Below are 12,777 nucleotides of genomic sequence, written 5' to 3'. Positions count from 1 at the left end.
ACGGTATACGCGCAAAAGCGCATAAAAGCTAAGGGGGCGCGTACGGTGTGGGATACGGCTTATTTCGGCGACAATACGTAGGGCCAGGCGCGAGCATAAAGGAGCATAATGCACCCTGCTAACGTGAAAATTATTCTGTCAAACATTCGGACGTCGGATTACGGCGGTAACCTCGTGTCCTAGCAGGACACGCTTTTTTCAGAAAAGACGCGGCCAATAGGCTGCACAGATGCCGAAAGGATTTCTCGGTCAACGAGGCGATCGTTGATTTACGCGTCAACTCGGAAGATAGGAAATTGGGAGGTCGTGAAGGCAACGTGAAATTTATGCATGCATAAAATCCTAATATTACGCGTTATTTGAGAGAAGAAAGGTTATTCTAACTCGACGATATAATTCCCATTGCACGCAACGTTATATTTCGTTATTGTTTTTACCACCCGTTCCGTTATCATTTCGCGCTACGTTTAAACGCCTCTGGCATCTCGCATATTTTTAGTTACACGTTCGCCTGTTTCTTTTTTTTTTTTTTTTTTTCTCCTGGTTGCGCGGTTATTTGTGTTCGCAGCTACCCTCCGATGTTACCGTCGAGAGAGTAAACACACCCTATGAAAATGAATACCCGACGGTCTGCCGCGTTCTTCTTGTATTCTCGGAAACAAGCAACGAGCGAAGCGGAGGAAAGAAGAGAGAAAGGAGACGCAATAGAAACGTAGCTAGGTAGCAGGCATGCGGAATATTGTGACATCTCTTCCTTGGCTGACATTCAATTTTCAGGCTAGAACGTCGTGCCCCAACCGCACACACCGTACGCCTGTATCCATAGAATGGAACACGATATACGCATCTACCTCCCCTTTCTCTTTTCATTGCAACCAATGCAACCGGCCGTGCCCCGGCTGCTCGTATAGCATATACAAACAAACAACAACGGTCGCCTGGCCATGTCCACGAGACCGACACCCGCTAGAAGGGATATCGTCGCGCGGAGACACTCGGCTGAATGTGTATCGCGCCGATACGACCAATACAATTGGACCCATCAACCGTACAAAAACATATCTGTTCGAGTAAAATTACACGGGGCGAGTGCACGAGAAAGAGGTTAACCGCGTTAGAAAATTATAGGTACGCGGAAGCGAAGCGTAGCTTACCGATACGAAAATGGGCATCGAAAGCGTGCAGGATCACGCGACACGCACGAGACTAGCCGACTCTCACCGACGATATCTGTACGCCGGTTGCGATTCGTCGAATTCGTTGCGAACCAGCTGTTTACGTTTTCCTCCTGTCAACGTTAGGAACCAGTCGAATGAGAGAGACAACAAACCGATATCGAAGGAAATTTTCATCGTTCGCTATTCTCCGAGAAAGAGACGAAAACGGACGAACTTTGACATTTCTTAACGTAGATACGTAACGTAGACGCGAAGAGTAGAGGGAGAAAGGTAGAAGACAAAGAGAAGGAAGAGATACGGTGGAATATGGGAAAATATTGCTGGCAATTCGAGGACGGTATCGCGTATATCCGCGGTCGAGCCAACAGCTCGACCGCGTTTTACCTTCAATTAGCATCTCTCTTAATGACGATCACCGATCTACACGCGCGCTCGCGTGACACGCACCAACATATAGATCCTGCTTCGCGTTCACCGTACTCTCGCGTATGCATGCGCGTATATACCCTGCCCATGGTACGTTTCGCGCGACGCATACGTTCTCACAGAGATACACCGTGTAAGGGAGAAAGCTCGAAACAACGCGCGCGCGCGAGTGTGTGTGTGTGTGAGAGAGAGAGAGAGAGGAATGGACGAATGAGAGGCCCGGAGAGAGCAAAGCTCGACGGAAAAGGACAGAGGGGATCTATAAAAAAGTCCTTTCCCCTACTCACCGAATCCTTACCCCGCTAGCGACGTTCGCCCCTCGAAAACGCGTAACGAATGCAACGTGCACCCTGCACTCCCGCTCTCCCCTTTCCACGCTGTTGCTCGGTATTTCTCTTCGATTCCCCTCCATTTTCATCCCCACTTTGGTCGCGAGATCTTTATTTTTATCGTCGACCGGTTGGAAGGTACGTGGCGTAACCTCACCACGCCCCTATCGTTTCCATCCCGCCAATCGGTCGGCTAGCGACCGGCCATTTTGGTCCATGCGGAGGCTGCGCGTTTACTTGCCGTCTTTGTCTTTTGCTTCCCACCGTCAGCTTCGCGTGTATGAGTGTTCCGTGGAAGGATGCTGCGCGCGAGTGCGTTTCGTGGAGGCGATACGCGTGCACCAGTGGTGGGGCGTGGAACGAACAGGGCGAACAGCGGAACCGAGTTCGCTCAGTATTTGGCGAAATTTTTCCCGAATTTGGGGACGGTGAACTAGCTGCGGCCGTTTAAACGATATCGTTCAACGCGCGACGTTCCGATAGCTGCCGGTCGCGGTAAGGTCGTTCGGTTTGCCGCGGTTCGCGAAGCCCAGACGTCGCGTCGTTTCGAGGTCGTGCGCTCGCTTGGATTTCGAGGTAGACCGAATCCTTCGACGATGGTGGGGAGCGAAGGAAAGTAGTAGGAGGAGGTCGCTGCGAAGGTATCGCTTCTCCCTCTTTCATATCAAACTACAAAAATATATACGAGTTTTCTTATTGCGTGTCGAAGATAAGTGCCGGTTGCCCGACGATTACCTAACGAAACGAACACGCCGCTCAGGGCTGCGCGAGCCAAGTTATTGCCCAGTGACTGACAGATGACATTCGCAAATTTCTAGCTGGTCGCAGAGAATCGTCGGGTATCTGGAGGTGTCGATAGTCCGGTAGCGCTTGGTCGGAAATATTCGACGCGACACCGGGCGGCGGAAAGCTTTTTTTTATGTCCGCGCCGAACATTCTGCCAGGACTCGCGCGCTTCCTTTTCCTCGTTACGTGGAACGCGTAATACGATCGCTGTTAAAATTCTCGGCGAGTGTTGCATCGAACTAAATCGTGGATCGAAGGTCGGAGGGGGGTAAGAGGAGCGAGCAGGAGGACGGACCACGAGTCCGTACACACCTATTTAATTCTTTCTTCTCTGTCTGCTCTCCCTCGAGACTCCACCAACGTGATATCGCGTCGGTGTTCACGCGAGAAAGACAGCGCGCGTCCGATCAGGCGTACGCGTGTGTCCATCGAGGCAGAGGTTGGTCACGAGCTTGGTGGGGAATGCGATGAGAGAAGGTAGGAGAACGAACGAGAGTCCGCGATATTCTCTCCGACGTTGGAGGTTTGCCTTCCTTCTCGGACGTACGGGAGCCGTCGCTCCCTCGTATCTTCGTGTGTGTTCCATCGAGTAGCTCGATCGAGAAAGAGAGAGCGAGAAAGAGAAAAATATAACACGCGCTGTAAGGGCAGAGGGGGACGAGGGGGCGCGAAAAGTCGAAGAAGAATAAGCGAGAAGTTTGGGCGCACTCTATCCTCGTCTCCGTTAGCCAGCGAATTCACGGACATCACGGGAGTATCCTGGGCGAAACACGGACCGCGACACACCGAGCCTCGCGAGTTGGCGTATGTGTTCCCCGTGGATGTGGTAGAGGCTGGTTCGAAGGGAGCTGGTGGGGACTAGAAGGGAGAAGGTAGGAGGACGAGTTGGGAGGACGAAGGCAGCGCTATCGAGTGGCGGTACCAAGAAGCAACGGCGTCGTCCGTCGTCACCGCCGTGTATCGTCGCCGCTGAGAGAGAGAGAAGTCCACCGCTGAGGGACTATCCGAGATTTAGTCGCTTTTAAACGAAATACACGGGCTCGTGAGCCCAAGTGAGTTTCACGAAACGATCGTGCACGCCTCTCTCGATCTATCGATGTCAGCAACGATTTAGTTTCTTAATTTTAAAGACAGTTAACAAGCTCGCACAAGCCAACATCGAATTACAGCACTTTCGCGAATCGGCTACAGATTACGTGTGTTACAGATTGACAAACGTCCGGTTACGAATTGTATTCGCGTGACACGCGTGTGATACGAATAGAATTTCCGAAGAACGGGGCTACGAATTCGCGAGTGTCCTACGGAACGCCGGACAAAGACTCCGGTATCGTATACAGAAGCGGCGGTATTAGCCAAAACGGGACTGCCGGTACAGCCAAAGGATATCTACGAAGAAAGGAAAGGACGGTACAAGTCGAGGGTAATTATCGGAAAGGTAAGAGGAAATCTTTCATTCTTGCTCGCTTCTTTTCATGTGGAACAATTACCGTTACAGATTTTCGATATAAATACGTAGTTCTTCGTTTCGTACTTTTAACGAGGCGGGGATTAGTCTTGACAATAGGAAGGTCAGACACTTTTTCCGTGGCGGTCTGAAAACCTTTATTCCGAATTTGTTTGAAAATTCCTTGAAAGATTTAACAACGTGTCATCTAGATGTTTCTATATTCTAAGGAAATACTTCTGAATGATGTTTGATATAATGTTTGCAACATCATGGTCGGCTATATTGAAATAGCTTAGGTAAACATCCCGTGTACGTGTTCTTATGAGAACGAGGACGGGTCACAGCCCATGTTTAATAACATTCCCTTGGTCGAACTATTATCAAACAGTTAGAAATATCTAGGAGAACCGAGAATCGTTAACGCATTTTGTATTATCAAACTTTGCTTTTCACTACCTTTACAACGATATAAATATCGCTATCGAAGAATGGCTACGGATCTGTACGCCTGAGATATCTACATCGTGAGAATTCGCAAGAAACATTCGACGATCGACCGTTAAACTCGAATATTATCGCGCCTATTATACGAAATTAGGTGTAACTTCGTCGACATCGTGACACGCCCTACGCTTAGGTCCGATGAATGAAATCCATTACGTTCTATCTCCGAAATAAAATATATTTTTCGATTCTAGTAGACGTTCCGAAAACTATCAGCCTCTTGTGCTCGTTACACGTACACTTTTCGATCTTCGTTATCCTTCCTCGTTTTAATTGCACGATACGTATGAAAAGTTCGGAAATTCGACCGTAATTCGACCAACGTGTATAATCGACAGAGAAAATCTCACGAACGTATTGAAAGGACGGTCGGTGATTTCCGTTTGAACGAATGACGGTAGCGAATCGCAAGTTTATGCTGTTAATTGCGGCCAATTAACGAAACACCCTTCTCTCTTTTCCGTGGTATTTTATCACCTTTCGGGTCCATTCACGAACGGTTTTGCGTCTTCTTTCGGAACGGACATTCTGAAGCAGCGGTAAACCATCGTATAGATTTGTCCGAATAGCGCAACGTCATCTCCGTTAATCGTCACGAAAAGTACGAGCGTACGTGGCTTCTCGATAAAGACAGCCACCGTTGGTGAAAATGAAGTGCGTGCCGCATGCAAAAGACATCAATCTTTGTAACAGTTTTTTGTACGCGCGCCCGCAGTTTCGAACCTTCCCGCCGCTAACGTACGCACGGTCGGCTATCCACCTTGCGCTATCGAGATCGTCTTCGTTTCGTTTGGCACGCTCCATTTCATAGCGCTAAGAAGCGTTTTGAAGCAAGTTGGACGCATTGGATGGAATTGCGACGCGAGCATGGCCAGACGGAATCAGAGGCGAACGAATCGCGATACGAGATACGAAATAGCCGGAATTTGCGATGGCGCGCGAGCTGCTTGATTATTTTCGTGGCTTTCTGTTTCTTTTTGCGGGACACTTGCCGGGGATAAGTTTTCGTGGCAAGAAGTGGCCGACAACGGGGGGTTGGCGATATTCGTCCTGCGTCCAGGCACCGAACGAACTGACGGACAAACGGACAATGAGAACGAGGAATGCCCCGCAGAGCCAGACATGAAGACGTCACTCATAAACGGTAACGGCTACGACGGGGTCAGGTTCGACCTGACCGTTCCGTGTTGCCTCGAACCAGCTGCGTTCTCGCCGACCGAGTCGAGTGAGTCAGCGACGAGCCTGGCAGACCGTCGGACGTCGTATCAAACGAGAGACCTTTCTCAAAGTTTCTATCGAAATCTATGTCTTGGCTCGATTCAACGTTTCCAAATGCAACGATATGCTCGAGCTACCGCGATTCCCCGTTCCTTCGGTAAATTTATCGCCTTCTTTGAATTCTTGCGCTAAACTATCGCGTACCTCTTAGCATTCGAATCGCTTCGATCGACCAGGACGTCTCTTCTCTACGCGTTGAATTTCTTCGAAAATGCTTGAAAATTCCGCGTAAGCTCGCACGTCGGTCGACCGACGTACCGGTCGTCGAGCGAGTCAACGACGTATCGACGTATCTTTTTCAAAGTACATTGACGTTTTTAGCGAAATCGACGACGAAACACCGATTCGATGCATCGGTGTGTCGTAATGCGGTCGTAAATTAAATCGCGCGTTGACCGGTATGTGCCGTTGGTACGTGATTTACGAGCGATGACACGCCGAATGGGAATAGGCTGTATCAGAAATGCGCTACGGCGCGGCGTGCGTGTATTTTTCTGACGTAGCTGCGCGATCTTCGGCAAAGTATTACGGGGAATCGGTGATAACGAAACAGCTGAAATACGTGGACTGGTCCAGAGGGCCTTGAACCATCTTCCGCTCGAGTGGAAAGTTTTCTTCGATGAATAATTTAGTCCAGACTATACTCATTGGGAGAAGTTGTTCGAAGAAACCCGATCGCTCCGACTATCGACCGCGTCTAATTCGAGAACGAGAAACACGGAATTTGTTGTTTGAGACAGCTCGAGAAGAAACGTTGTTGCCGGCCCGTTATTGGCTAAACGCGTAGCTCTTTCCAGCAAAATTTCTGCTAACCGGACAAGTGATATTGGAGAAATTATTGAGATTAGTATTAAGTATATCCCTTTAGGCGACTGAGCACTTTTGCGCCTAAAGAGAAACGTTTGATGGGTTTGCAAATAGATTTTGGTTGTTTGTCTTTGCGGTTTTGGCGTTGAAAAGACCGTAGACAGCTTTCCTTCGATACGGCATAGCGGGTCCATAACTACAACGGAGGCCCCCTGGTCCGGTTAATAATCAGTTTCATTGTCATTTTCAAAAACAGCTTTCGGCTTACTGTGGTCGTACTTTACCCTCTCTAGTGTCAAACGAACTGTCCTCGACACGTTTTCCCTTTTGCACTATCCAGTGCCACTTTCTTTTCCTCTCCACCAATTAGTGGTTTCGTCGAAACTCACCGGGGGTTCCAGTTATCCGGCAAAAGGTGCCAGCAGAAGCCTGCTCTGAAAGCACCTGGATGCGCATCATCGTTCATTTTCTTTCCACAGGACCGCTTCTCGCTCGTGCCAGCTAGATTTCTGTGCCGCGATATAAAACCAATGCTCTAACGAACGACGATATTCGAGGCTGGCAGAGGCTCGTTCGAACGTTCGCGCCAGCGGAACGTAGAAAATAAAAGTTGCTCGGTCGGCTAAAAAGACGACTTTTATTGGCGCGGCACTCTGGATCAGGATGTGACTAGCACAAATCATTATTAACGACTGGCATTGTACGACCGATGTAGTCCGTTTCGTTTGAAATATCGCGACCGCTGGATCTTTATTAAGCAGCTTTCGACTAACCTGTGCCCCGCACTTTCTTCTCTCTTCGAACCAAACAACATCGTTTTCACGAATAAATAGTCGACGCGATATCGCGACGTTCGATCGATCGCCGAACCGATTAACGCGAATGTCTGCTAAATTTCCCCGGTTGTCGTATTGCGTTAGCGTCGCGTTTCCCGACCAAAGGGCAGTCATACGTCGCGACGATGAATGTGTTCACCTCGCGCTTAGACGACGGTGCGACGAGCCAACGATCCCACCGAATACTCGTGAAAGGGAAAGATTGGGAACGGTGGGAAGGTTGACTCGCGGTTACGGACGCGCATCCGTAGGATGACCCGACGAATCATCGTAATAGGAATAATTCAAGAGAAAGGACGTATCGATTTGGTGAATCGTTGTTGGTTGTATCCTAGCGGTTCCCGGTCAGGTCGGTTTATAATAAGGCACTATATGGAGCCGCACGCAGGTGTAAGGAGGTGTCCGGCACCTTAAGGCTTCCAGTAGGGTCGAACGGAGCGGCATATTTCATCCATTGTCGCCCCTCAACTCCGGCGGCGGCACTTTTCAACTTTTTATAGAGATTTTTATACCGCTATATCTATACCGCTCTACGCCGTCGGAGATGCGCTCGAACGAACGAGCACGTAGGGAGATGGAGAAAGAGGTGAACAGTGAGGGCAGTAGGCGGAGGCGGTGGCGGAGAGAGGGTTTGCCACATCGCGCGGCTCTGAATATGAATATAATAATGAGAACGGGTTTCGTCGTCGTTCCGCTTCTCCGCTCTTCGTCCTTCGGTCGCTCTCCAGTTCTTCTCCTCTCACGACTAGCCGCTCCTCATCCCCTCGTCCTTTCTCATCCTCCACTTTTTCCGTTTACTTCGGCCTTATATACATATATGCGCGCGAGATGCACCGCGCCGCGCCGTGCCGTGCCGTGCCGCGCCGGCAGCTTCGGCAACAACAACAAAACGAGACGTGTCACTGTACCTGTTAAATTGCCTCCTCGCACCGAACTCAACCCTCTGCTCTCCGCTACCGCGCGTTTCTCTGATGCAAGCCGATCCGTCGGCCTCTGCCACTCCTCCTGGCGTGATTATGCGCGCTTACCGGACCGTATAACTGCGCCAAACCACCGATCCACCGACCAATAAAAACAATTCCAATTTTCATTTCGATCGCGGTAAAATGCCCTTGTTAGGTCCTACGAATCGACCTTGGCCTCGCCCGAGTTCGCAGTTCGTCCGTCTCGCGAAACCGTTAAACGAAAATGTTAGAACAACAGCTAGTACGACCGAGTAGCTTGATACTAGATTACTGTAGTCTGGAGTCTTGAATCTCGAAGGATGCTTTGCAAAAATTTGAATGTTTGAAAATATCGAGCCAGTTAGCTCAGTTCGGTAAAAGCGTCGGCCAATTAAGTTTCACGTTGATGATAGATGGCCGACGAAATGAAACGAAAGCACGGGGCAGAAGCTGCGAAACGAAAGCCACGGTAGCAGAGGTGAAACGGGGCCGCGGTAATAGCGTTGAAACGGATCGTGCTACCGAAAACGTTCTACCGCGGCTAACGTATCGTAATCATGGTCGGCAGATTGTAAAAACCACGGGGAATCCTTTATTCCACGACTGTCCGGTGCTGCAGCGGTAGAAGGAGTCGCGGATTTCACGTAGCCGAGCGATAGTGACGATAGAGGGGAAAGAGAGAAGCTGCGAGCTTCGGACGGAAAGCGAAACGAGAAGAGCAAGATACGACCGAGGTAGGACGAGGTAGTACGGAGAGAAAGAAGAGTCAAGGAATGTTGTACACAAAGGTGTTGAGGTAGATACTCGTGTGTACGCGAGAATGGAAGAGCGAAGAAAACGTCCGAAGAAAGGAAAAAGGGGGAAACGAGAGAAGGAAAAGCAGCGAGAAAGATAAGGAGGAGGAACCTTTTGCATCGGTGGATGCGTGTATCCCGCTATCGATATATTACACGGGTAGGGTTGTGTGCGTGCAAAAGGGTGAAAAGGAGAGACATATTTTATATTTATGGGTATTTGCCGCTACTGTGCTCTCGCGCCGGCGGCTTGTGGCAGAGAGCTAACCGGCCTCTCCTGCGCTCTCCTACCCTTCGTCTCACTCCTGTTTCGACTCTTCGTCTATCTTTCTTCGTTTCTCCGTTGATCTCTGCTCGGTGGCCTCTCTCTGGTGCTTCTATAGAAGCTTCCTTGTTCGTTCTACCGGCGACCATAGCGTATACGCGCGTTCCTCTCCCTCTGACACTTTGGTCGGCAATACAGGACGCACAACCGGCGACCAGACCATGTGTCATCTCCCATGCCATCCCATATTCCGTTCCTACCATGATATGCTCGAGGCTCGTTCCACGCTAACGTTGAATGTCCTTTATGGGTGTGCGCGTTTGTCCCACATCTATATATAGACGCGGGGTGCCATACATGGTACAGCCAACACCATAAGAACTTCGCTGCCAAACGTCTAGTCGACTTATCGCCCTTGTCAAGTCCGAGATAACGCGTCGTGTATCTTTGCGAACCGTCATGGTTCGCGTCTTATTGCGAAGAAGAGCGTAAGCACGAGCCGAGGTAGCGACGCTTCGAGAAATTTGTTTCGCGAAACGAACTGAAGAATGGGAACGGAGGCGGTAAATCGTAATCGGCTTCAAAGTGAACGCGCGGTCATTAGCGACGTTACTGGCACGCGTATTTCGTTTAAATACCCACGGACTCGAAGGACGATACGAGATGAACGCGAAACGTTCGAAGCATGGCCGATTTCGACTGCTTCGAGCAGAGAAGATAGCAGCGAATTCTTACGAGGACTGTACTTTTGTCGGAATCATCGCCGGCAACGGCACCTTCGCTCTCCTTTTTATTTCGATCGCTCTTCTTCTTTCCCCGACCACCGGACTTTTACTTTTTGGCTGCGTTTGCCGAAGAATTTATGAGCGTGGTTTGTGACTCGGGCCACCGGGTGCCTCATCCCTTAATTAAGGATTGTGCCACCGATTTGCCGTCCCTTTCGCGAATATGTCTTTTCTTCGTGGCTCGGTCATGCTAATGACCTTGACCTGTGCGCGACCCGAACACGCGGCGAAAACGTTCGGACACGGACGACCTTAATCCCTCGGTCGAAGATAAGGTGAAAGTTCTCGTACGTTATCGCGTTTTGTCCATTCTGTGACGTGGAAAAATTCTTTGGCATCCCGTTTCGTGGGAACACCGTCGCTGCTACCAATTTAATTTTTCGCGGATGAAAGCGGGGCTTGTCCCGGGCAAACCAACCACGTCGAAGCATCTCGCGGAAAAATCACCGACTACTAATCCTTTGTCCGAGGGGTGAAACGTTCCGTGTGCCGGCGCGTAAAAATCATCCTTTACGACTCGAATCGTCGAATTATAACGCGGTGCGCAACAACTTCTTTACGAGGTATCTATCGACGGAGAGAAAAGGAAAAAAAAAGAAGAGGAGAGACCATGATCAAGGGAACGGGGCAGAGAGATCGCGTCGAGCACATTGCGTGAATCCTTAATGCAAAGCGACTACGGGCGACGAACCGTGAGCACCCCGTCTAATGCCTTCTAAAAGCATCCTCCGAAACCCGACGAGAGAAGAGCTGAAACGAGGTTGATGCAGAGGCAGAAGCGGAGACAGTGGCAGAGGCAGAGGCAGAGGCAGAGGCGAAGACGAAGACGGAGGCGGTTCCTTGGACGAGAGGAAATACGAGGAGCATTAGCAGCGAGAAGATCGAAGGAAAAGAGCGGAGGAAAAATAGAAGCAACTCGAGGAAACGAGAGGGTCGAAAATCTGATAAGCGAGAAATAAGCAGAGACCGACAGAGAATCGAACACCGCGGTGGAAGGACAAACCAGGGTGGCACAGTGTTGTACGGTAATTTGTCGAAGCGTTTTCGAAAAAGAAGAATAGACGAGCCTTCTCCCTTACTTCTCTCAGTTTGTCTTGCTTTGAGCCCAACGAATCAGCGGTTAACCCAGCGATGCAAAACACAACGCCTCGTCCATTAGGGCGCACAGTAGCGTTCTTTTCATTCGCAGCACTGGAGCACACTGCGCCTGTCGATTTTCAACGTGGCCATATAATTCGACGGTCACGAGAGAACAGGTTAACGTTGCCGAATGTTCGGGCTACCGGATCGATAGGACGAGCTACCTAATAAAGGAGTCACGCGTTTATCGCTGCGCGTTTAATTAAACGACTCGCTGATTCTCCTCTGCTACGAAATAAATCAAGATTTTTACGACCTTGCGCTCGGTAAATGTAACCGCGTTAAAATATCGTACGGCATGTGACGAGCGGTAATTACGAAACGCGTTCGTTATCGTGATTTCTTTTTTAGATTCGCCGGCATCGGTGGACTCGTTTTGTTCTTGCGGCTTCCTCGCGCATTGACGAACGTTTGTCGAATAGCGTCGAATATAAAACGCGAACGAGATAGCAACCATTCCGATCCACCTAGTCGCGATAAGCACAGAAACGATGAAAAAGGAAAACGAAAAGAGAGCGGCTGAATGGAGGTGATCGCTCGTGACTGTGATCGTGATTTCGATCGCGCTTTACCTTTAGGACATCTGTCAGCCGTGAGATGGAATTTCAAACAGTTTCCATGGCAAAATAAGCGTGCGGTCTGGTCGTTGATCTCGATACCTGTCCGATCTGGACGTTCAGTTATCAATCAAATTATCAGCGATGGCGTTCAAACGAACGCGTCGATCCCGTGTGCGTGCTCGTTGCTCACTGTTTGATCGCGTAGAAAGGTTTGTTGTGGGTTAGATTTACGATGGAATAATTAAGGAATCGTCTTACGTATGTCTCGCGACGAGTTTCGAATCAAACCGGTTCCGTAACGATTGAAATTGGGCGTTGCTATCGTCGATAGTTACGCGAACCAAGACTTCTAAACGTGTAATATCGATGGAGAAGTTTTTGGAAACTCGGACAAAAGATATAGAAGAAACTGTAGTTGGAAGATCGCGGTAAAAGCGTCGGAAAAGCGTGTTCTTCGGCGCGAAATCTACGGAACAGACCAGTGGAGATTACGGAGGTTTTTGCGGTTCCTTTAGTGGGAAAACGATGTAAACTCGAAGGGAGATCCAATCTAGAGGACCTCGCGTCCCTTGACGACCGACGCCTGCGGTGCGAGCCTTCTACTTAGCTCCCTTCCTTTGCTTCCGAAGAACACACTATCCCCTTTTCCTTGCAGATGGGACAAATGTACCTTTTTGTACTTTGCATCACTTAAC

General features: G+C 49.6%; 2 protein-coding genes across 3 annotated transcripts in view; one reads left to right on the top strand and one right to left on the bottom strand.

The window, feature by feature from the left end:
• Positions 1 to 12,777, bottom strand: part of LOC138182536 (kin of IRRE-like protein 3) — a 174,963-nt gene that overhangs the window by 153,856 nt on the left and 8,330 nt on the right. The gene's annotated exons all lie outside the window — the stretch shown is intronic.
• The window catches only part of LOC138182538 (homeobox protein OTX2-A), a 32,476-nt gene continuing 23,300 nt past the window's right edge, over positions 3,602 to 12,777 (top strand). Inside the window, exon 1 of one of the 2 annotated variants that reach the window (XM_069118497.1) lies at positions 3,602 to 4,157. The gene's annotated coding sequence lies outside the window, so the exon portion shown is untranslated. The remainder of the gene's footprint in view (positions 4,158 to 12,777) is intronic. The other variant, XM_069118498.1, reaches the window with a different exon arrangement.

The sequence above is a fragment of the Bombus flavifrons genome, chromosome 8 (genome assembly GCF_040668555.2).
Source record: "Bombus flavifrons isolate JBK064 chromosome 8, iyBomFlav1_principal, whole genome shotgun sequence".
Lineage (NCBI taxonomy): Eukaryota > Metazoa > Arthropoda > Insecta > Hymenoptera > Apidae > Bombus > Bombus flavifrons.
Note: the sequence above shows the minus strand (reverse complement) of the source record. Positions and strands in the feature narration are given on the sequence as shown.